A 26,150-nucleotide genomic window follows, 5' to 3' on the forward strand; every position below is an offset into this window, starting at 1 on the left:
AGACACTTAGGTGGAAGCGTGGAAAAGGAAAATAACAGCTTTTTATTAACAAAGTCTGAATAAACAACAAATGGTGCAACCAAAAACTTTCAGAAGAAACAAAACAAAGTCCCAGTTCCTCAGGCGGAGGGGAGAAACCCGCCGCAACCCGGGGAGGGGCTGGGGGAAAGGCAGGACTGTCGCGGCAGTTCAACAGCCGCTCAGAGCCACGTGTGCTCGCAGCCAGCAACGAAGAAGTCTCTTTTTTCCCACAGGCAGTCCCAAAGGCAGAATACCTCGCTCTGAGATTGGTCGGTCTCTCTCTCCGTCGTTCTCCGCGAGGTGTCCCATGGGGAAAAAAACTTCCTGTCAGGAAAAGGATGTGGCCGAAACCGGGCTCCCCGCTCTCTGTGCGGTCTGCAGATCAAACCCAAAAGCCCCCGAACAAAAAAGCTCGCCAGCTATCCCCACGGCAACCCTATTTCCCGAGAGAGCTCCCCCCCCCGCTGCCCAGCGCTTGCGGCTTCACTCCGTCCCCCCCATCCCGGAAGAAACGGATCGCGGGGCGAGGGCGGGGGGGGGAGGGCGAGCATTGGGAAAAAATTCCAGAATCTCTTTTCAAACCTATGACACCCACCCATGTTTTGTTGTCCCCTCTCCCACTTCTGGGGCTCCCGCCTCCTTTTTCTGGGGGTCCTCATCCACTTTTGTGGTCCTCACCTATTTTTAGGGCTTCTCCTCCAATTTTTCAGGCCTTAGGGGTATTCCCCCCATTTTTGGGGTCCCCCCTCCAATTTTTGGGTTCCCCCACTCACTCCCATTTTAGGAGTGACCCCCAATTTAGGGTTTGGAGGGCATGGGGAGAGAGTAAAGGGGGTCCCCAAAAAAGGTTTTTCCTCTTTTATTTCAATTTTAATTTTATTTCCTTTTTAGTTTCCTTGGGTTTAATTTTTTTAAATTTTCTTTCTTTTCTTTAAATTATTTTTTATTTTCTTTTATTTTTTAACTTATTTTTCTTTTTTTTTAATTATTTTTAATTTTCTCTTTGTTTGTTTCGGTTTTATTTTTAAGTAAAAGTCCCCCACAACTGCTACTCCTGACAAATCCCTAAGTATGGGAGGGAAGCATGGCAGGAAGCTCACTGCTGGAACCAGTCAGGAATTTTCCCTGTGATTTTAGCTATTAAAAAGGGGACTTTTACTTCCACATGGAACAGGCTAGGCAAATGTTATCATTAGAGGGAACTAAATCTCTTCAAGAAAGAGGTTTTCTCCTGTGCAAATCATTCTTTGGGCAGGAACTGAACTTGGGAGATCAGTTGGTCTTGCCCCAGAGAGCCTCCTTCCCATCAGCATTAGTGACCTGACCTGTGCCCACCACTCACTATTCACCCAACAAAAATCAACAGCAAATGTTTGTTTGTTGGTAAGAACTTGAAATAACTTTGAAACAAAAGACATCAGCTTTTCCTTTTTTCAACTTTCTTTAAGATATTGGCATTGCCTCTCTGGCCGTGTACTGAGTTCTCCCTGTGACAGATTGTCAGGCCTTACCAGCTGCAAGGCCAGGAAACTGGAGAGAAGTATTCATTAGATGGCAGCAGAGTTTCCTCAAGCCTTTGCCCTTTTTTCTGCCTTTTGCTGATAGATCTTGGCCAAGGGACAATGCCAGAATCCTTCACTTTGGCAATAGTGGGCTTAGCACCATCCCTCAAGCCCATCCAGGGCAGGCTCCTGCCCATTGCCCCCTGGCCACAGGTGGATGTGGGAGTGACGGGGGTGTAGGGAATGCTGAGAGTTTTTCCCCTACCTCTGGCAATTGGGCCATTAAAAAGACTAATTGACCTCTTCCCCAGCAGGGAAACATTTCAGCAAGAGGTGCCAAAAAGAATTGGAGTTTCTGGACAACAAAATCTGCAAGTAGCCAACTTAAAATGCCCCCCAGACTGTCACTGGTCCAAATTCCTTGGACTGGTCACCTTGGCCAGGAGTGTCCAGTCCTGCTGGGAATGCCTTGGCCCGTGATGCATTGTCCATTTTAGGCTGTGAAAGACCCACCTCGGTGACCCCGCAGTGGGTCCCTGCAATTTTAAGAGTATCAATTGAAGGAAACCCAACCTTTTTCATGATTTTATGGGTATAAATTGACAGGGAATCCCCATTTTCCATTATTTTCTGGTTGCAATGGAAGGGTAAAACCTTTACAATGCCATTTTATGGGTTTGAAATTGAGGGCAACCCCCCCCTTTTCATCACTGTAAGGTTTAAATTGAGGGTGAATCCCTGTTGTCCCTTATACAGAAGACTTGAAACTGAGGGGAAATCCCCCTTTTTCAATCATTTGAGGTAATTAAAATGAGGGAAAGCCCTCTTACTCCAATATTTTAGGGGTTTAAATTGAGGGGAGAACCCACTTATTTGCCATTTTATTGCTTTAATTTGAGGTAACACCCCCCGCCCCCCTTTCTCCTCATTTTAAGGTTTAAATTAAAGAAAACTCCTAATTTTTGATCATTTTAAGGTTTTGAATTGGGAGGTTCCCCTCCATTTCAGGGCACTTCCTGAAACACCTTTTGTCTGCAAGTAACTGGATTTGTCTGTGAGAAAATTTGTCTGGGAAAAAATCTGCCAGGACAGAAAGGTCTTGCTGCCCACAGAGTGCCCTTGGAGACCCATGATCTGCACCTGAGAGCCTCAGGCTCCATGCTTTCTTTCCTGGGGGAAAGGGCTGTTGTTTGCTGGCAGGTACCCAGCTCCAAAATTGCCAGTCTGCCTCCCAAAATTGAATACGGATGAAAAGGGGCCAGGACAGAAAGGTCTTGCTGCCCTTGTGTTATGATCTGGCTATTAAAAATTATTAGAAATGCCTGTGCCTGAATTAAGGTGCAAATGATACCATATGCCAAAATCATCAGTATGGATTTTATTTAACAGTAAAGGCAGAGAAAGAGACATAGAAAGAAATAGGAAAAAGGAGTGGGGGGAAGAAAGAGAGTGACAGAGGGAGATTAAAATAGAAAATTTATCACCACTCCATGGAACCCGGTGACATCCCATGGAGTCCTGTTATTCTGGTCTTAGTGGGGAGGGCCTAGCAAAACATGGAGTGCAGTGGATTAATACATGTCCAGGAGATGCCTAGGCACCTGCCCTGGGAGGGAGGAAGCTTTGCAGTCTCTTGTGACAGGCTCTGGATTTGTTGCATCACGTGCAGTTTTGTAGTGGAGGAAGACCTCAGGAATGAGACATGGGGGCTCTTTGGGGGTCTTTAATGGTTTATGACCCCTGCTCAACTGCCTATTACGTGAATGTCCCGTGTATATGTGGTCTTCCTGGAGCGAGGAGGGAATTACTCCTGCTGGGTGTAGAAGGATTTTGCCATCACACCCCCAAAACCCTTCTCTTCCATCACCCAATGAGCCTTGTTTACTTCTCCTCAGACCTGAGATGATTAGACAATAGTCTTACCTGAAGTCCCTGTCACAGTCCAAATTCCAGTCAGGAAGGTCATTTAGGAGGGGGGCGCTTCAGTGGTCGCAGACAGGCAGTTGCTTCCTTACAGTTTGACAAGAAATCTTTCTATGATTTTTGAGAGTGTTTAAGCCATTTCAGTCTGTCACGCTGTGGAGTGCCCTGGAAGGCCCATCATCTGCACCTGAGAGCCTGAGGCTCCAGGCTTTCTTTCATAGGGGAAAGGGCTGTTGTCTGCAGGCAGGAGCCCAGCTCCAAAATTGCCAGGCCGCCTCCCCAAATTGAATACGGACAAAGATTTCTCCCAGACAGAAGGGGCCAGGACAGAAAGGTCTTGCTGCCCACGGAGTGCCCTAGGAGGCCCATCATCTGCACCTGAGAGCTCGAGGCTCCAGGCTTTCTTTCCTGGGGGGAAAGGGCTGCTGTTCACTTGCGGGAGCCCAGCATTGAGTTTGCAGAACTAAAATTTCAAAACATAAGCAACACCAAGAAGCATAAAGAACTGGCTCTCATTCAAACTGTCAAAAATGGAAAAAACAAGCAAACCAAAACTAAAAAACAAGGAAAGAGAATGAATTCTATTATAGAAGCATAAAATAAGTAAACCATGGAATAGTGTACCTTTCCAGTTTTCCTATGATCCCAGTTCCTGGCTTCTTCCTGGATTTTTTCACATTCCTTCATCATTTTGTTATAAAGAAAGGATATTCTATATGCAATCACACAGCACCTTCAGGATGGACAAGGGATTAGACCCAGCCAGCATGGGTTTAGGAGGGGCAGGTCCTGTCTGACCAACCTGATCTCTTTTTACGATCAGGTGACCCACCTGGTGGATGAGGGGAAGGCTGTGGATGTGGTCTATCTAGACTTCAGCAAGGCCTTTGACACTGTCTCCCATAATATACTCCTGGAAAAGCTGGTAGCCCATGGCTTGGACAAGTGTACCCTCTCCTGGATTAGGAGCTGGCTGGAGGGTCGGGCCCAGAGAGTGCTGGTGAATGGAGCTGCATCCAGCTGGCGGCCGGTCACCAGTGGTGTTCCCCAGGGGTCTGTGTTGGGTCCAGTCCTGTTTAACATCTTTATTGATGATTTAGATGAGGGGATTGAGTCCATCATCAGCAAATTTGCTGATGACACCAAACTGGGAGGGAGTGTCGACCTGCTGGAAGGCAGGAGGGCTCTGCAGAGGGATCTGGATAGACTTGAGAGATGGGCTGATTCCAATGGGATGAAGTTCAATAAAGCCAAGTGCCGGGTCCTGCACTTTGGCCACAACAACCCCCTGCAGCGCTACAGGCTGGGCACAGAGTGGCTGGAAAGCAGCCAGGCAGAAAGGGACCTGGGGGTACTAATTGACAGGAAGCTCAACATGAGCCAACAGTGTGCCCAGGTGGCCAAGAAGGCCAATGGGATCTTGTCCTGTATCAAAAATAGCGTGGCCAGCAGGACCAGGGCAGTGATCCTTCCCCTGTACTCTGCGTTGGTGAGGCCACACCTTGAGTATTGTGTTCAGTTCTGGGCCCCTCAGTTCAGAAAGGATATTGAGGTGCTGGAGCGGGTCCAGAGAAGAGCAACAAGGCTGGTGAAGGGACTGGAGCATAAGTCCTATGGGGAGAGGCTGAGGGAGCTGGGGTTGTTTAGCCTGGAGGAGGCTCAGAGGTGACCTCATCACCGTCTATAACTACCTGAAGGGAAGTTCTAGCCAGGTGGGGGTCGGTCTCTTCTCTCAGGCACTCAGCAATAGGACAAGGGGGCACGGGCTTAAGCTGCGCCAGGGGAAATTTAAGTTGGATATCAGGAGAAAATTCTTTACAGAGAGAGCGATCAGGCATTGGAATGGGCTGCCCAGAGAGGTGGTGGATTCACCATCCCTGGAGATTTTTAAACGCAGATTGGACGTGGCACTGAGTGCCATGATCTAGTAAATGGACTGGATTTGGACCAAGGGTTGGACTCGATGATCTCGGAGGTCTTTTCCAACCCAATCGATTCTGTGATTCTATGATTCTATGATTCTATGATTCTATGATTCTATATTCTCTGCAGAGTTCCCATATCAGAGGAACTCTGATACACAAACCCCAAACTTTAAGATAATATTATATAATATCACAGAAAGGAGAGATAAGCATTAACACATTCAAACAGTATTATTTCTTTCTTTGGGAAGAGATTTATATGCAGTCTTTGAGCGTTTGTTTATAACAAAGATACCTGCAGTGCCTTTTAGTCAGCATACTAATACAGAAGACAAACAGAAGTGACTGGTCAAGTAATATTTTTATTCTACTTAGGTACCTTGTTTCAACTCACATCATGGCATGTTTTATTACTTCATATTATAGCAGCTAGAAAAGCAGTTCAAAGCACGTTCAAAACATACTGCAGTAGAGAAACATGAAAGACACAACAAACCTAACTCTCACAGTTAATTCTTAGTTGTTTTGGCAATCTAATACATAATCCCTGGAATTCAGAGTTCCACACACTTCAGTTAGGAAGCCAGCAAAAGCAACTATGATGAACATTCCAATGAGGTATTGGTCTAATATGGTTACCAAAATTGGCATCTGTGAGTAACTTAAACTATACCACAAAAACAAACCCTGTCTTTGCCTTTCCTGTCAGCAATACCATCGTTTAACAGCAGCACTTGCAGATCTGCCATTTTACCTCCTGTACCTGAAAGATACCATCTGACAAGGTCAAAGTAGTATATTCTGACCCAATAAACACTTGGATGTTCATTTGCTGCAGAACAGAGCGTGCACCCCCACGCACACACACGCAGATGTGACAGCAAGTACAGTCTCAAACCAGGACACTCGTACTATGAGGTGCAGTGCTGGTCAGAGGTCCTAGAACAGCACTGCCACATGGGCTTAGGCACTGCACTTCTCTACTGGGCATGGGACAATTGGTTCCATAGCTAATCTAGTCACTACAAGCTACAGTGTTCTTGCTGTGCTCTTCATCAGTCTAAACATGCATGTTAGTACACTAATACTCTGACAAAAAAAGATGCTGTTAACTTTCACTGATGTACTACTGTGATAGTCAAGAATCAGTAAACCTTGGACACAGATGAATGATTAAAGTCTGCAGTTCTACTTGTAAAATGGGAGTTCAGAAAGAAATGAAGGACTATTTTCAGAGTAAACAAAGAAAACAATACAAAGAACCCTAGCATAATCAGCTCAGGAGAAATAAATACACAAATAAATCAACTGTACCATTGTTTACTTCAATTTCAATGCACAGTTAATTTCGATTTACCCTAACTATTTTAAGGGCCTTAATTTTCCAATGTGTCTCACCCTGCAGAGATTAATCAGTGGACCACATCTATATGCCAAAAGAAAAAAAGTGTTCATTTCCAAATACTCCAACATTTTCTCAATACAGTCACTAATGGTGCACAAGTTCGTGCTTGACACATTCCACCATGGTAGTAAATATGAATATGCAATGTGCAGCACATTCAGTGCTCCAGAAATGTAACTGTGCCTTCAACTGAAGTGAAATATTCTCTCAGTAAATGCTCAGCACAGCTGATCTATTATCAAGACCATCATAACACACTCACCAACTCATATAGTTCCATATGTGAACTTTGTTAAAGCTGGCCAGGAAATTTCAAACTATGCATATCAAACAGAAAAATGGTTTTGCTATTTTCCAACCAACTGATTGGAATGAGCAACTAAATAAGCAGGTTCCTCACCCCCCAATAAGCTGAGAGTTAGTGTTACCCACTATGCACCAATCCAATGTCTGGGGTGGTAACTTATTTTAATCAGTTTACTGAAATGAGAGGGAATGAATAAAAACTGGATTTGCCATTTGTCCACAAATTGAGACCTAATCTGTCCCAGCAGAGAAAGAAAATACCTCATTTTACAAAAGTAGCAATATTAATTGCAAACCTAAGTCCCAATCACACAAGAATCTGTGTGTTAGAATAAAAATAAAAAAAAACTAAAACAAAAAACCATTTTATTCCTGTCTCAATTTAAATAAACTAACTATAAAAATACAATATCTTAGAAGCATATTTCTTTACCTGTATATTGTGGTAGTTGGTGTCTTCACCTTCTCATTAGGGATGTGACAGTTAAAAGTTGTTATACTGTGTGTGGAAACATGAAAAGTAAGAAACATCAATAAAATGGCTAACAAAATTCTCTTTTTAAATTCTGTATTAATAATGCAAGTGCATTGGTAAAAGACACAACTAAGTTAAAAGTTTGTACTCAGCAGTTCAACATCCTTCAGAAGAGTTGCAAAACAAGAGAGGAAAGAGACAAAAACATCTTAAATCCCCTGAGGGTGTGTTGAGGATGGTGATTACCATCTGAACACCTCAAAGCATTGCAAAAGGCAATTACACAGCATAGTGAGACTGGCAATATTCACTGTATAAAACAGGGGGCTATAGCAAAAGTCTTTTTTGATCTGTCTCTGCAAGTGAGCCAGAAGGAATGAGTGCCTTTTGTGTACTTATTTGTCATCTCATTGAGCCTGAGGTATTTTTGTGTAATACAAAATTGTTTTTATTAGTGCTTGAAAGCATTCTGAACACTTGAGAGGAAACAGAGGGGGAAAGGGATGGTATTCTTTTTCTTTGTTTTACTAGACAGGTACAGTTCCGATGACTCAGTCACATGCAGCATTTTATAAAAGTTACATTTTAAAAGATCATTGTACCACAACCACAGCTACTCAAAAGATTTACCTTAAACATGTCCAACAGGGTCTCCTTGTTGACTTCCAGCCTTTCAAAAGCCTGTTTCTCTTTTATGATATTTTTACAGCGGTTCTCTAGTAGTGGGAGTTCAGTACTAGATACACCTCTAAACAAAAAGACACAGACAAAAGAAATATAAATTAATTATTTTGATATTTCCATTTTTTGAAATAACCACTTTCTAGTGGTCTAATTGGAAACTGTAAAATGTGTTGTTGTGATTTGTCCCAGTATTTTCTTAGCTTCTTCCAATCAGTTGTATTTTCAGACACCAAACTCAGAAACGCAAATAATGCCACCTCAAACAAACCCACTGCAATCATTCCTAGAACAGTCTTTGACATGATTAAATGTCTGCAAGACCTACAGGTCGAAGTATATGTATGATTTAAGAAAAAAAATAGGGGGGAAAAAGGCTCAACCCAGTTGCAGGAGTCTGTTTATGGGCTGATGCAGATTCAGTATTCTCCCTGACTACAGAAAGATAAACAAGGAAAAAACAGAATTGTAAAGGTGTGCACAGTGATTAGAAAAGTAGTAAACACCTACACAAGTTATAAGCATATGTGCCTTCTCTACAAGTGACTGTGGCACTTGGAAACCAAACTCCCAGGATTCTTCAAGGAAACCATCTCCTTTGTCTCTCCAGAAGTTCATGAAGTTTTACCCAAACACCACATTTTTTCCGCAGAACATCGAACAGCTGCAAATCTTACAGAGCAGGTGTCTGAACAGTGCTCCTGAATTTAAATGTACATACACACTCAATTTATGTGCCTACATAGAAGACTAACCTGTCAGCTTCCAATCATATTAGAGACACTATTTTACTTTTAACATGCAGAAACTTGACAGAACAAAATAATTCTAGTACTGAGATTCAATACAGAGTATTAAAGTTCTAAGACACTGAAATTGTACCTACCTTCAATATATATGTCAAAATAAAATCCATTCTCAGTTGATGGTCCATAGCATAAGCAGCCCCCAAAATATCCTTCCATGGCCTCTCCAAGAATGTGAGCACTTGAGTGTCAATAAACCTGCAAATAAAGTCAGGTGAGCAAGCCATGGGGTCAGTGGCATTGTGTAACTAAAAAGGAAAAAAATCAAACCATAAGTATATCTGCAGATGGGAAGTAGACTGGAACCAATGTTGTTTAAATTTTAAGAGAAGTAAAACAATTTTCTGTTCTCACTTTGAAGTACTCTAAATGATTAATACAATGGCAGATGTAGCACTAAAAGCCCACCATACTGTAGTCTGAAAGGTGATGATTATACCTGTGCGCTATTCCATCAACCTAGTACTTACTGTACCTTGTTAATTTATAAGTTAGTTTCCAGTCAGTCAAAAGTCTATGCAACACTAATCAGATCTAAAACAATGTAGCCAATTAAGTTTCCACTGTTCACATTCAGTACCTTTATTAATAGGTCTGCAAAGTACATTACCTGAAATGTCAGCAGAGGGGAGCCAACAACCCAGTAGATCAATACCAGTCTCATGTTCTAAGTTCCTGTTAATTTGGACTAATTCAGAGCCACCGCTACAAGATAAAGCCTTTACAGGCTTCTGAAATACCTCAAACAAGCTTAATCACATGAATAATTCTTTGACAAAATTGAAGTCTAATTCTAATACATAAACATAAGCTTCAGACTGAATCTCATTAAAAAATAAAAAATCTTGGGTGTGTTGCTAAGTATATTCATAGTTTAATTGACTAAGATACGACTGCTTAAGGTTCTAATAAACAGTGCCAGTAAAAGGAGGTGTAGACTTTATTTATGACTCAAATCTAATGTTGGACAATTTTTAGAAAACAGCAAGACAGCCTTACTTTGCTTTCACTGTCTGATCTTCAAATGCACTGTCAAACCACAGAACATATCTTAGAAGACATCAAACTATTTCAAGTTAGCATACAAATCAAGGTGTTCTGTATGATCTCATTTGAGAAATAACCTGTTTATGTAAAAGAGAAAGATGAAAAGAACCCTAAGATTTTATTTACTCTCAGATAATAGGCACTTAGTATCTCACCTTCTTTGCTGCATCATGGGAAATACATTACTTGAATAGTTTTGTGTGGGGTTTTTTTATGTCAAGATTTTAAAACCTAATGCTGCAATCAATTTTATGTCATTAGTTCATCTAATCAAGCAGAAACCAGAGAGTGTTTACTCACAGCTTTTGCTTCTTCATTATCAAAGGTCAGCAGCTTCAGAGTACAATCTCCCTCCAGTGGACAATACAGGTCCCACAGTTCACCATCTGCTTTGGCTATGACAGCATTTGAAGCCAACACTTGACTAAAAAACCAGAACGGACGACAAGAGACCTGAATATTTAGGTTCAGACTTGTAAAAGACCTTAGGTTTCTAAACCCCATGAGACCACAGCCACATCTCGTAGCACCTGAATACCTTAAATTTTTGTTTCTGTGGTGGTCTTAAACACTTTTCCACTTTAAAGGTAAAGAACCTTAAGGTCTTGAGAAGTTTCATTTAATGGTTTTCAGTGCCGGGGATCTGGAGGAAAGACTGCTTCTTACAATAAGTTCTACTGTATCTGGTAACTCACAAAACTTCCAATGTCTCTATTAATTCCTAGCAGTCTGACTGATTTACTTTCTAATTGGAAGCAAGCATTATGATCGTAGCACAGAACCTCAAGCATCACTCAGAGCAGTAACCTCAACCAGCTGTTTATTATGCATTAAGCTGAAGGTTCAATGCTTTCCAAATGAACCAATTTAAGAGTCATCATCCACTGACCATGACATATATTTTACACAACAAGGTAAGAGACAGATGATAGTAACAGTTTTATCACTGCAAAAGTACAACTCCTTGAATCTGCAGATTACCGAAGTCCTACAGCTAACTGAAATGGTGTGGTTTTCCCCACAAGATTCCCCTTCAGCCATTTTCCCATCTGTCAGAGTAATTTTGATAGATTTGCTCTGGTTGGCTCCTCTGTAACCTAGCAAAGTATCATGTTCTTTTCAGTGCTCCATAAAGCTTCAGTGTGTCCTCTGTGAAGCTTGGCACACACTGTAGCTGTAACAAATAAATTAGATTATGCTCATACATATTTGTGAGAGAAATAGAATAAAAGGATTCACACTGTTGATGCATCCCCAGAGGTCCCAACTTTGACCAGATTTCACTGTACTAGAATTTATACCAAAATGCAGTAAACCATTTTTACATAATTATACAAAGGATAGTCCCATCCAACCTTCTGACTACTTTATAGTAGCTTTCCAATTTTCCATGCACTTTCATCAATCTGGGCCTAAATGGCTTTGCAAGTTTGACCTCAGAAAGCAGCCTATATTCCTGCCCCAGAATTTACATTTGGCAGATGTCCTAGAGAAATCTGGATCACTCCAGTGAGCCCTCATTTCTGCCAGTCCATTCAAAGCATCAGATTCAAACAAGATAGTTCACGTGAAGGTTACTCTAGTTATTAAGCTCTACTGTAATACAGCTAGTGCTACCAACATCCTTTCAGCCATCACGCTGTTTAACTGCTCATGAACCTTCACTCTCTTTAGGCACCACAGAATTATGACCTTTATTTCCAAATAACCCCAATCCTTTTCTTACATAAAAAGTAGAGATCTAAGAATGTGTAAGTAACCCTACTAACACAAGGTGAAGCTCCTAAATAATATTTTTTTTCTCTCTGCTATAGCAAACCTTTTCCCCAAAAGCTGGGATTTCAAAATACACAAAGTATTTCTGAACCTGACCAAACACCACTTCTTCTATTATTATGTACCTTAAAATAACCATTTACATCATTCTGATGTTGGTTCACGGATTTACCTTCTTTTTTCTTTTCCTCTTTTATTTTGATTCACTGCATCAATTGGACTTGCACTGGAGACTTTCTGAAAGCAGTGATAATACAAAGTATACCCCTACTATGCCTTTAAGACTTTTCCCAGCAATCGTTGAAACAAACCAGACCAGTACAATATTGGGCTAAAAAGGTAATTACAGGGGAATAAGTTATGTCCTTAGCACTTATGACCCATCTAAACTGCATCTTTTTGATGTTCTGCAGACACAGCAAAACTGCTCAGTGGCACTACTACAACTATCACCGGCAAAATCTCCCCAGCGAAACCGTGGGAGATCACACTGGCATACTGAACAGTGACAACTTTCAGTGGTGTCATACCTGGCACAGGTTCACCCAGAGAAACTGTGGATGCCACATCCCTGGCTGCGTTCAAGGCCGGGTCAGATGGGGCTCTGAGCAACCTGGTCTGGTGGAAGGTGTTGCTGCCCACGGCAGGGAGTTGGAACAACAGGACTGATCTTTAGGGTCTTTCTCAACTCAAGCCATTCTCTGATTCTATGATGCACGCGCAAAGGCAGGTCCACTGCTCAGTGCTGCGGGCAGACACCGCGACCGGCTCCCACCCGCGGAGCACCGCGACCCCCGCGGGCTGGGGACGGGCGGTTCGGCGCCGTGAGTGTCCCTGTCCCTTCTCTCCCCGCAGAGGCCCGGCCAGCCCGTAGTCCACTGCTCGCCCCCCCCTCCGAGCGGCCCCGGCCTGCACCGGCGCCGCCCGGCCCCGCTCGGCCGCCGAGCCGTGGCGCAGGAGCAGGAGGCGGTAGCGCAGCCTGTCGTTCTCGGCCCGCAGCCGCTGCCGCTCGGGGCTGGCGCTGCCGGGGCAGCGCGGCTCCTGCGGCTCTTTACGCCGCCCGACTTCGGCCGCAAGCCAGCGCAGCTCCCGCGACACCCGCAGCGATGCCGCCTCGGCGATCGCCACCTTCGCCCCGGGCCTCTCTGGCCCCGGGCCCGGCCCTGCCGCTCCGCCCGCCGCCGTGACCCGCCCGGGCCCGGAGCCGTGCGGGGGTGAAGCTGTTGTCATCACTCGTTCTTCTAATTGAGTGAATACTTCTTTGTAGCTCTCGCTGCTGTGGCGTTAATTAATAAACGCACCCATTCGCCTGGCTCCGAGGCCGGTGAGCAATTGGAAAATGTCGATATCTACGAAATCAGTTAGGTTGGAAAAGACCTTTGAGACCATCGAGTCCAACCTATGACCGAACGCCACCTTGTCAACCAGGTCTTGGCACTCAGTGCCACGTCCATTGTTTCTTTAAACATCTTCCAGGGACGATGACTCCAACACCTCCCCGGGCAGCCCATTCCAATGTCTGATCACCCTTCCTGAGAAGAAATTCTTCCTAATGTCCAACCTAAACCTACCCTGGCACAGCTTAAGACTGTCGTCTTGTTCTGTCCCATGTTCCCTGGGAGCAGAGCCCAACCCCCACCTGGCTCCACTCTCCTGTCAGGGAGTTGATGAGAGCAATAAAGTTCCCCCGAGCCTCCTTTTCTCCAGGCTGAACCCCCAGCTCCTTCAGCTGCTCCTCATCAGAGTTGTGCCCCAGACCCTTCACCAGCTGCATTGCCCTTCTCTGGACAGCTCATGTTGAAGTCCCACTTCAGTTTATCTAAAAATGTGCTTTGAAAAACTTTTCTCTGTAACTCTCATAAACAAGAAGCTGAATATTCTGAGGCTGCAGTGAAGAATCACATCACTAATTCTCAAAATCCTCATCATGCCATTTTGCGGAGCACATGGCAGGCACAAGTGGTTTGTAATAGGGAGGGGAAAAAACACGTGCTGCACCTCCCTTCACTATTCTCATTATGAAACAATGTCAATGTCAAAAAGTGTTGATCGGATTGCATCCTTATTTGACCTCAATGCCAAATAAACACTGCCACATCTTACTTGTAGTGGATGCTTCCTGGTTAACACCATTTCTTATGAAATTAGGCTGACCAAAACTAAGCAGCATCTTTGTACAAATTGCAGAACTAGGCACCCAGGTAAATAATTTGAAGAGGTTTGAGTTGCCAGGCATTAGGACTCAGAGCTTGGGAGGATTGTACAACTTCTATTGCATAGTCCAACAGCCTGCACTGAATCATTTACAGGTCATTGCAGATAAATACCAGTTCCCTGGCCCTGGTAAAAAAGTAGTTCTCCATCACAAATCCTTTATTTCCACCATGCATTTCTATGTATCATTTTGTCTCAATTGCTTCTTTGGCATCTTCAATTTCTATGGTTTCCTCCTTTGATTGTACTTTACACCCATTTCTCTGTATTCAGTTTCTCAACACACTTTCAAATTTTTTGCCTTTAACTAGTAATCAGATTTTGAAAGCTGTGGATTTTTATTAGAACTCTGACAATTACCATATCAGAATTTTAGCATTTTATTCTCCTGTGTACATTACTGGAAATAACTACACAGTATGTGAGAAGGAAGAGAGGCAAATTTTGTTATTATCCACACTTTGCTGCATTTCCTATGATACCACGCATTCTATATGATTTTAAGACTTCTTAAGAAGATATTTGAGATTAAAGGGATATATTCTTTTACCAACAAAACTAATGGGGACATTTCTGGCTCAAAACATTGTAGTCCTTTAGGAAAAAAAAAAAAAGTAAGTTATTCAGTGCATAAGTCCAAAGACAATCCTATATACTATATACTCACAAATTTCAAACTGTCATTACCCTGGATAACTGCTGTGTGTAGTACTGTTCCTAGCCTATATTAACCATTCGTATTATACTAACCTTTCTTTGCATTTTCAATGCAGAGTACTGTTTTTTCTCCCATGAATCCCCAGAATTGTCTAATGGCTCTGTAGTTAATCCTGCTTGTCATTCTACCCCAGCTAAACCTTTTAATGATGGTTTTAAATTAGTTTTATTATTTAAGGTATATTGAGAATGTACCTCAGCAAACTGATAACTATATACATTTTTCATTTGCACCAATTCTTCCTTCCTTTTCTGAAGTGATGCAACTTGCTGACACTTATGTCCGTCATTGACTATAACAAGGTCATGCATCTTCAAGGATAGACTGTCATGGTCAGAATCATTATGGACATATGTAAAAATAAGACATAACCTATAGCTTCTGTTAGAAATAAATTTCATTGTTAATTTGACAGGTTACCTGTTTTTTTTAACTTCCAAATTCACTACTGTGCAGAATTTATTACTCTGTTTAGGATATTGATTACAACCAGTGTTATCAGCACAATAAAGTAAACACAAATTTGTTTTTTTAAAAATTAAACTCTGAAAAATGTATGCAGGTTACATCCTCCTTTACTTCATCTTTGGGCACTGCCTTATGAACCCAAAACCTGTAACTTTGTGCTTGCTCTAGCTTTTAGTGAAGTAATAGAAAAACTTGCCATCAGAAGTTGTAGAGGCTGAGAAGGCTGAGTCATAGGATGCTGTCTAGCATATGTGGAGTGCCAGGCTTTATCAGGATCTTTTACCTCCTGAGATATTGTTGTATTAGTAGTAGTAGAACTTCAGAGAGAGAAACAATTTGAAGAGAAAAAAAATGTACTACCTCTATGAAGGTTGAAAAACTAGAGGGAATTTTAAGAACCAGTATTATAAAGGAGCCCTTACTTTCAAAGGCCGCATAGAAGATGTGCCAGATAAGTTGCCGACTGCAATGACCCTCGTTTAGCTGTACTACCTGGCTCATGGTTGGGATAGAATGTGCCTTTTACCACCTCTCTTCCCCCCGCGGGTCATCTTTGGTGTGGTGTGTGATGCCATGGGATGCATGGTAGCTCTACCTGAGTAGATGCAAGATGATTACAGAAGTATGAGAATCTCACTGCTATGGTTAATAAGCCATAACACCCTAAACTAGGACCATTAATACAGCTTCAAATAACACATAATTCCACTTTTCCTTACTCCAGATGATGTGTAACATATGAGGCTTGCTGTATCTGCAAACAACCACAGGGTGACAGGCAATGCTGCTAAACAATTCTGTGAAGCCTGGCTAGTTAATTGTTTGGATGGTCATATTATTAATTAAAAAAATTCCTGAATTCTTACATGGACAGCGGTCAACTTTAATGCTGACTGATGAATAATTGAAATTTCAGAAGCAGAAGAAGCCTGATAGGAGGATACAGTGGTCGCATCTTCAGATCATCAGGATAGAAAATATCATAAAACTTTTTTGCCGAAGAGCTTGGCAAAATGGTTTTGTTTGCTGCACAACTGATAAACCACTCTTAAGAAAAGTGCAGGTAAGGCCACAAGGGCAAGGCCATGGATGCACTATCATGATGTTGGAAGTAATGGAACTAGAAAAAATAGTTCAAGAAACAGCAGGAGGAGGCAGGAAGTACTCATACCTTTTCTACATAGGGAATTTATGTTGACAGAAAGTATAAAAACAAGACCAAGAAGTCCACGTATTAAGGAGCATTTGCATAAGGGAGGTTATGTAATGTGTGATCCCCAATGAATGATTATCAGTGGCAGAACACCTCCACTGGGATTGCAGTAATCTTCACTGTCAACCTGGCTTGTGGAATGGACACTACATGGTTTATTTTGCTTGGAAACAACATAAAGATCTAAACATGCAGAAATGTTATTCTTAACAGTTATGTATTTATCTTCACAAAAAAGGGTCTTATTCTGAAACCTTTTTTTTTTACCTTTTGCATAAAGGTTTACTAAATATTTATAGAAACTTGCTTTCTGAATGTGCAATTCCATTGCATATTAAAGCTAATATTTTATGAAAGAATGAGAAGTGGAGGGCATTTGTACTGTGGTTTGGGTATGGCCTCTGAGGAATATAAAATTAAAGTGTACAAAAGAAGCTTTAGGTTATGTCCTGTACCAGCTTGTACAGATTATTTCAGTTTGATTTCAGTTTGTCTTCTAGACAATGAATTCTTCTAGAATGAATTATTTTTTGCAAAGGCATATCTTTGAAGATCAGTTACAGAATTAAAAAGTAACAGTAACTAAGCAATTCTCAGTCTCATCATTACGGTTCAGAAGCTGTTAACAGTTGTAAAGGGCTAATTAGTGTAATGTAATCCTCTTAGGAGGCTGCAGGCATTGAGCTAGATTTCTTTATAATTTGTATGTAGGCCTTCTTTATTCCATTGGAATTACAATAATTACAGACATCAGTATGTATTTGCATTCTAGCCATCCACATTATGTTTATTTTGCATACTGAATACGGCACGATAAATGCAGAAGTAGAATTCTCTATTTTCTCTTTAAGTACAAAAATGTTTGGAAGAACAGCCAAATCTTGGTTTTATAACTGTGCGAAATCTACCAAAAGAGAAAATGAAAACAGGAGTAAGTGGCTTTCTGAAATCCCAAGCAATCAGAGAGAGAAAATACTGGAAGAGCTGGATGTGAACAAAGTGCTGTCATATTTGGTTTACAAGAGAGTCTTTTCCTTGGAGGAATACAAAGACATTTGGTCCCAGGAGAGCTACAGGAAGAGAACTGAATATTTTTTAGATAAACTCTCTCTAAAAGGCCCAGGTGCTTTCTCTGCCTTTTGTTCCATTTTGGAGGAGGTCAGTCCTAACTTGCTGACATGCTTTTTCCTTGGCTATGAAGGTAAGGTCACTGTCTGCTCTGAAATGCTTAAGTGTATATTGGCAATGTCTTGGAATCCTTTGACATTAATAGTTATTTGCTAGAATTAGTGTTTACTTTCTCTCTTGCACTAAATCGGAGAGAGTATTTGCTGTCTTGATAGTTCTTTGCTATTAAGAAAAAATTATTAAATATCTTTTATTGTTATACTTCGAATATTTAAACTGCTAACAAAATGCTGCATATTCAAATTGCTGCTACTAATAAATAAAAGTCAGGATAGGATTTCTAAGTATTACTGATAACACTTAGCTCAGAAATGTAACTGATCATTTAGTTCCCTTTCCTTTTCTAAAATATTTAAAAATAGATTGAGAAGTTCTGTAGGTATAGTGCCCAATTAAGTGACTCATTTCACATTTTTCTTGTAAGTCACATTATTTACTATATCTATCTGTAAGCAACTGCATGAAAAAAGATATTATTAATAAATATCAACAATGCCATTGAATTTAACCAAAATGTTATTTAGAAATCAGGCACTATTCGTACTTATTTGCGGAACAATGTTTTCCCAGATATTAGGAAAGATAATGTGAAAAAATATGTGCAGTGTTTACAATTATATCTTACTGACCTATTTTTATTTTTTATGTCTGTTATATTCTACATTTCAGTCTATCAAGTCAGTTAGAGTTTTTCTCAACAATGACTTCAGGGTTGTGCTCAAAGGTTATATACAGAATGTCCTTTTAGAATTTAATTAAAATAGTCATATCTTTTACCCATCAATTCAGAATGAGGTTTAAACACCTTAATATTACAACTATTTATAAATAAAAAAGTAAGTCTGAGTACTGTAAGAATTTTAATAAATATATAAAATTGAAATCTAAAACTATTTTGACCTTTAAAATAGCTGTAGATTGTGTTCTCTCTTGACAACCTGATTACTTTTAAAATTGACAATTAGAGATCTAATTACTTGAGAAGGCAACAGATATATTACCCTAATTCAATTATGAAAAATGCCCATTTAATGTATCTTTTTGAGATCAATTTACGGCAAGGTTTTATGTCAGTTACAAGAAAATCAAAGGAGATTCACAAATGTTGGGGATTTTAATAAATATAAAATATACTTCATGGACAACCATGTTATGAAAAGGCTACCCAGGGCCTCTTTATGCCATAATTTTTTTAAAAAAGCATACAAATATAAATACAATGGGTTATAAATACATTATAAAGCCAGCTCTTTTGTAATACGCGTTTTGGAATGAAGTTTGGGCTTCCTCTGAGTTAACTGAAGAGACAGAGAAGGAGATTTTTATTCTATACCACCTAAATATATCATGCAGGGGCCTGTCACAGAACAGATTTAGATCTTCCAGTGGGTACAAGGTTTGGGGTGTAGTTATGAAGGGTGATGGCTTCAGCAGCTGGGTGTAAGTCAAGGACTCTGTCTCCCTGACAACATCATAGTAGATACAGAGAAAAAAGGAGAAAGCCAATGCTGCACATTTCCAAAAGAGTAAAAGATACTGTTGGAGCAGTGTCCCCAATCCATTCTGTCTGTCTGTGCCTTGTGTAGGCAGAAAAATGCCTTAGGCTGCCTTAGCTCAGCCACTGTTACACTCTTTCCTCCTTCCCCTCCCCCAGTGGCGTTTATCAAATGTGCAAAGCTAGTTTTAGAATCTGTTATTGCTAATAATAATCTACTGGATAGCAGGCAAAAAACCCACATGCTATATATTCACATTAATTCATGCAAATAATCTGTATAAATTCATGCATGCATATGTTGCATATTCAATTAAAATGCATTATGTGTCTGGCATTGTGGATTTTTATAGATTGATTTTGATAAACTGTGTTACAAGGTACACAGAAAGATATGATGAAAAAGAGCACTGTTCATTGTTTCCATTAAAAAAATTTTCCTCTCTACCCTGTAATAGCTGACTGATAGGACAAAGGACTCAAATGGAAGGCATGCAGTCTAGATGCATGATGAGAAATTGCTATGGCTGTGCTATGTGGCATCAACACCCCAGCTAATCGAGCAGTTATGCCATCCTGTCCACTGTACTTGTTAAAGACACTCTTTATGGCAGGCTGACTGAGCACACAGAATAGAATCAATCCTCATTATTGATCAGCTGCATGTACAGTGGGGGCCAATTTTTGTTCTCTGGACCTGCCCCTGTTGGCAGATATGGTTATTTTAATGTGTTTCCATTGTCTGCATGCCCTACAGAAAGAACCATTTGACAGGTGCTGGAAACGTGGCAGGATTCCAAGAGGTCACTCAGTCTCTGGGCTGATGTAGCTCACTGCAAAAACTGTGAACTGTGCTAGTGAAATGTGTCCAGTGAAGGATGTACTGTTGCTTGCATATAACTGTTTTAACACCGCTTTGAACTCTTTCATCTCATTATTTCAAAGAATTACACCTACAGTAATTTAAGGGGTGTTATAGCTGCATTTATGCCTCAAGGCACTAGTGACTTGATTCTTCTACTTACAGTTCTCATTATAGTATAAAGCAAAGCTCCTAATGATTTCATAGGTGAAACATTTGGTTACTACTTGCCCATATGATACAGTAGGAAGTCAGTTCTTCATTGGCCAGGCAGAATTTTATATTGAGTAAGAATTGCAGGTTTTTTCCAAAATACCTATAAATTGTCTGACCTGTACATCTCGGGTCTATTGTAAATATGAATAGGGAAATAACCTTATATACAAAATGTCAAAAGTTTACCTAAAAGAGCCACTTATCCAAGTGCAACATCACAGACAGAATTACATCAAACTGTAGATGTTATTCTGAATAATGCATCAGAGAATTTTTTTTATTATTATCCAGACTACATGAATTTCCCAGTGTTACCAGAGCAAACAAAACTGAGAACTGTTGCAGGGATGGAGCTTCATGAAACCTGTCAGATGAGCGACCAAGAAGGAAGCCTTTCTGCTGAGGAACAACTGAATCAATCATTCAACAAATACAGGTTAAAATTATCACTGTCATGATGTCTTTTATGATCCCAATATTTCTCGTGATTTAGTTCTATGTAAGTGAAGTACACCACTGATGCTTTCAAAAAGTGTTTCATTTGCATCTGACTTGACTTGGCATTTGTAAACTACAATTCCACTTTTATGACAAACATTTTTGATGTTGATTTTTGGATGCTGATTTATGTTGGGGGTCACCTCTGGTCTTTACTACAGATATTCATTAGTGATGTAATGCATTGATGACACTGCTAGTTTTCAGTGTTCAAGTACATACGATAAGTACATTTTATTTCTAAATTTTCTTAGAGTGTGAGAGACAACCTAAGTTAACATCACAGTTACTGTTATTTTCATTTATTTTAAGAGGAATAGAAACAGAGAAAGACCTATATAAGAACAGCATGTAACCTGATACATTCTGGGATACTGGGATTTAAGTCCCTGCTTCAGAGATTTACACCTAAAGAGAGGACAAATAAAACCTTGGAAAGTCCTAAAATGCTACATTTTATGTAGATATTATTCAGTTCAGGCATTTGCAGTTGTGTGTTTGGAGTCATTCTTTGCCAAATTCAATAAGGAATCTAGCTGAGAATGGGCTACTGTTCTCAATAGCTCATTAGCTATTAGAAATACTGTAGGTAATTTACACGTGTTCACCTACGCCATTCTGAGAAAAATGCTTAAAAGCAGTTAAAAGCTGTCCTGCTGTTTTGGTGTGTCAGTAACATATAAACAGTAGATTCTGGAGGCTTTAATACCTTTGCATGTCTAGGTTAATTTTGTTACATTTCGGCTATGGTCTGGATTACACTAGTTTTTAGAAATGTAGTAAAAATTAATGACTGTGAAGTGATTGAAAAAATTGTGGTTGTAAGAGGTTCGGTTCACCTTGAGTAGCTGTGAAACATGAAATGGTAATAGAGTATGAAGACACTTGATACAATACAGTATGGGCAGATATACACACAGCTAATGAAATCCCAGTCAGAACTCCTTTCTGCACAGATATTCACAGGACTTCCAGGAGACTTGTAGTCATTCATAATCTGAATATGTGCCATTTGGATTTAAACAGATTAATTTTGTAGCACTGACCCTCTAACTTTGCAAGGCAATTCACTTACAAAACCAAACCAATTAAGAAGTGCCTGCAGCTAAAGAATCACATTAGGGAAGTAGTAGCCAAGTAGGAAAGCTTTCCTGAGGTCAGCCTATGCTGGAAATGCTTGAGAGTTCAAAAAACCTCAACCAGATATAAAAGATGTCACTATCAGTATTTGCAGGGCCAAGTAGTCTCACTATAAGATAGTTACATACATTCCACCTGACAAAAAGCATATGGAACATCAGTTCTGCACACAACCCGGCAGAAGAAAAAAAAAGATGCTGAAGCTATACTCTCTCTGGGGTGTGTCAGTGTGAAGTGTAGAAGTTAGTATAGCTCCAGAACTCATGCAGCAAGAAGGGAATAGTTACCTGTATTGGAAAGAGAAAACTCAATGAAAAGACAAACTGCTGTGCAATAGCACACGATTTACTTCAACACCAGTGTCCTGGAAGAAAGAATATATCTTGACGCCAGGTTAAAAAAGCACCAGCAGCCTTCTGTTGTATGCTGACACTCAAGAAAAAAATGTAATGTCTAACTGACCTATGTTAGTTTTTTCTTAAGTGCCACACCTGTGTCAAACACCAGAGGCAACATGGTCTTTGTGGACATGAGAGTCTTGAGTGCTTGGAACAATTTGTGAAAAAGACAACTCCACCTTGGAAGAAAACAATAAAGCTGGCAGCAAAGCAAATGTGCCACCGATGTGTATCCTGCAGACACACACTTTACAAACCACAGTTGCAGGGCCTCTATGAACAAGGCAACTTGTCAGAGACAGAAAGTACCAAACATAAATACAACCATGTATTTAGGGAGCATAAAGGTAACTAGAAATACATAGCAGTAGCTAAATGAGAAGAGATGAGTATAAGGAGAAAGTGGAAGATGGCTTTACTGCCCTTTCCTAAATATTTGTAAATATTCTCAATCCTTTGTATTTTTTTCTCAATGATAGAAAAATGTCAGACACACAGACACTTTAAGGACAAGAACTTCCCGTGTCTGAAGTAAGTGGCAAAATTCCAGATGATGTTAGTGGGAGCATCACGGTAAGTTAGAGTACTTTGATACTACAGATAATAATAGAAGTTCCACAGTTACATAGCAATTGTAAAGCTATGTTTTTATATTTATGTGCAGACAAGTTATCAAAGTCTTACCATTGCAGAATAGATGGTCTGGGAAGAGCAAAATCCCCTCAGTTCTAAACACTAAGATGACCCTGTTAGTTAAGAATCAGCCAACTATAGCCATTGCTATGTTCAGTCAGTACCTCGGACAAAGAGAAAATAAAACTAAAGAGGCAAAAGGTGTGTGGATTCACACTCAATTTTTCATTTAAAGGTGAAAGCCCTAATAAGGATACCCCACTCTACTTTCTCAATATCCCCTCTTGAGACAGCTCCAGCGTTTCTGATTACTACAATAAAAATATGGTCTTTAACACAAATGAAATACAGTATATCTGAGGTTTGCATATTGTGATTTGGCCTAGGACTTCCCAGGCAAGCAGCTTATTGACAAATGCACTCAGAAAAATACCAGACAGAAGTACCATGTTGTATGACTTCAGTAAGTCAATGCTAAGGATATGGTCTGATTTTGGACCAGAAAACATTGTCCATGCTTCTGTTTATTGTCCTCTCTCTACCTTCTTTCTCAGAATACCCTCTTCAAAAGAGGGCATCTGTATTAAGACAAGTGAATGGAATTATAGGTTGGGTCAGTAATTGCCTGAATAAGACCTCAAATAAGTACTGCTTTCAACACCCTTATTTTGGTTTTGGGGGGTTTCTTTTTGATTTTGGCAGTTTTTGTTCATTTAGATTTTTTTTAATGGGTTTGTTTTGGTTGGGTTTTTCTTTGCTACTTTATCTCTCAAGCATCCCTGGACATTTGGTGCTGGCCCTATGAAAATCATGCAGATGTCATAAAAGAAAATAGTTAATTATTTTCCTCAGACTTTCTTTCTGTTTTGTCCTCCAGCAACAGTTTATTTCTCTTATTGATTGAGAACTAAAATAGTACATATATGTTACTTTCCCAAGAAAAGACTGTGTCACAATGGCTGTCAAATAAATTATCAGAATAAGTAACATTCAAACTGTGACAATCAGATGCTATTTTTGCAGTTGTTTTAAAACAAACTATCTACTTTCACACTGTGAGCAACAAGAGATTTTTGCGTGCAGCTTTTCCATTTTCGTCTAAATGGTTTATGATTGTGCGGTACACACTGTAGAGTGCATGTAACTAATTTGTATTTGAACTCTGATTGATGGATTTCCCACTTATGTTTAAATTTTGGAATAGTTCAGTTCCATTGTAGAACCTTTCTGAATCTATTGGAATTGTATTTTACAGCTCTTAAATAAATCAGTTTTTAACATTTGAAATTCAACACTTTGGACAGGGAAAAAAGTTTAAGTGTGGCAAAACTTCACTAATTGTAAGTTCTATGGTAAAGAACACAGTCTCTGCTTTGCTTTAGATAATAAAAAATAATGTGTACAAATCATGTAAACAGGATTTATTCAGAAAGAAGCGCAGAGCTAAGCCACAGCCAGATTTTTATGCTTTATTTGAAGAGCTGTATATTGGCATCTGACACCTCTAAACATCATTAGTAATTTAGATAGTAGAATGTTTATGTAATTTTTTTGCATGTGTTTTGTGTTCCTTCAGAGACTTTGTAAGAGCACAGGGACTACAATCAAAAAAATTAAATTCATGCCTTTACCTCAGCACTGTTGGGGACAAGACCCCATTATTAGGGAAGGCACTATAGTCTAGGAGTCACAAAATAAGTACTTGTATTGTTTCTGTAAGATAGCAATCTCATGCTTATAAATGTAAGTTTCTATTTAACTTCTTACTATTTCATCATATAACCATTGGATTATCTCTACTGTGTCTTAGGCTGCAAAGCTTATGATCTGGCTAAGTAACTACAACAATTGGTTTTCTAACAATTAAAAATACTGAGTTACAAAAAGTGAACTCACACTAGTACAGGATGAATGAGAAGGTGTTACAGCATCAAGCTTGTTGAATGAATGTAGTAAATTTGCCTTTTCTCGTTTCCCATACCATTTGTAAAGTAATGGCTTAGAACTCTCTTAGACTTTTTGCTCTGGAGATAGAACTTACTTTTATCTGCAATAAATACTCAGTGAAATAGTAATTGACCAAAAAAAATCTCAAAAAGAGAATGTTGGGTTTAAAACTCAAAATACATTTTTTGAGTATCACAATCACAGGGTTCAAAAAGCTGTGTCTGAGTAGCTGGACGCACAAGCCAGGCCACTAAGGTGTCTATCTAGATTTTCAAGGTTGCCCAGTAAGTTACATATCTATTAAAATTAGAAGGATGCTTTCTGTACAATGATAATGATGATGATGTTGATGGTGATGATGATAATGATGATGATGATAATAATATGATGATGAAGCATCAACAATGCAGCGTTTGGCAGTTAATACTGAACACTTGCACTACCAGTCTCCAATCAAGCCCTGTTCCATTGGGCCACTAGATGGTACTGTACCACAGTACAATTCCTTGGCTGCTTATTTGACATTGCAGCTGTGAACGATTATTTACAATTGTAATAATATCATAATGATTTGTTTGCCCAGTTTTCCTGCACACAATATACACCCACACACAAATAGAGAGGATACATGTAAGGTGTTTAGAAGCATTTCTTGGTTTGATTTGCTAACATCCCTAATGAGTGTATGTTACCTACTAACCCATACAAATGTAACTATGATTTTTCAAAGGCACAGTGACAAATACTTCCATTGCTTCATTGCACGTGGAAAACAAAATACTCTTTTGGAGTCTGTGCTCCCCAGACAGGAACAAACAGCATCCAAACACAAACCAGTGAAAAGTACAAGCCCAAATTCAGAGATATGATAATTTTCACAATTTGGAATTCCTTGCAGACTTGGAAACATTCATACTCACTTTCCATATGGAAATAGCAAAATTAAATGCACTGTGGTGATAAATCAAGCCCATGAAATCCAAACCAAATTAAAAACCCAATAGCTACTTAAAAGTTCAGGTTTTATCTGTTTTGCTAACTATTGCTGGAATATGTATTCACTTCCAGTAGATTGTTCATGGCTCCTTTTTTTGCATGCCTGTATCAATCCAAATCATATTTCCACAGCCTTTCTACTCATCATCTATATAATTTCCTTACTGAACTGCTGTGTTGGGTCCTATCTTACTGGGTCACAAGGCTATGTGCTGTTAAACTTCCTTTGCTCTAAAATACTTTTTCTATGCCCTGATGCATTCCTTTGGCAAAGCCTATTAGTGTTCTACCTTCTAT

The 26,150-nt window shown here is 39.9% G+C and overlaps 1 long non-coding RNA gene across 1 annotated transcript; it reads left to right on the forward strand.

Annotated features, from left to right (window-relative positions):
* Positions 1 to 13,494: 13,494 nt before the first annotated feature.
* LOC135420637 (uncharacterized) lies at positions 13,495 to 24,197 on the forward strand. The gene is made up of 3 exons (XR_010433640.1): positions 13,495 to 16,330; positions 17,332 to 17,681; positions 20,533 to 24,197. It is a non-coding gene; the product is annotated as an uncharacterized LOC135420637 (long non-coding RNA).
* The last annotated feature ends 1,953 nt before the right edge of the window (positions 24,198 to 26,150 follow it).

This window comes from Pseudopipra pipra, chromosome 12 (assembly GCF_036250125.1).
Source record: "Pseudopipra pipra isolate bDixPip1 chromosome 12, bDixPip1.hap1, whole genome shotgun sequence".
Taxonomy (NCBI): Eukaryota; Metazoa; Chordata; class Aves; order Passeriformes; family Pipridae; genus Pseudopipra; species Pseudopipra pipra.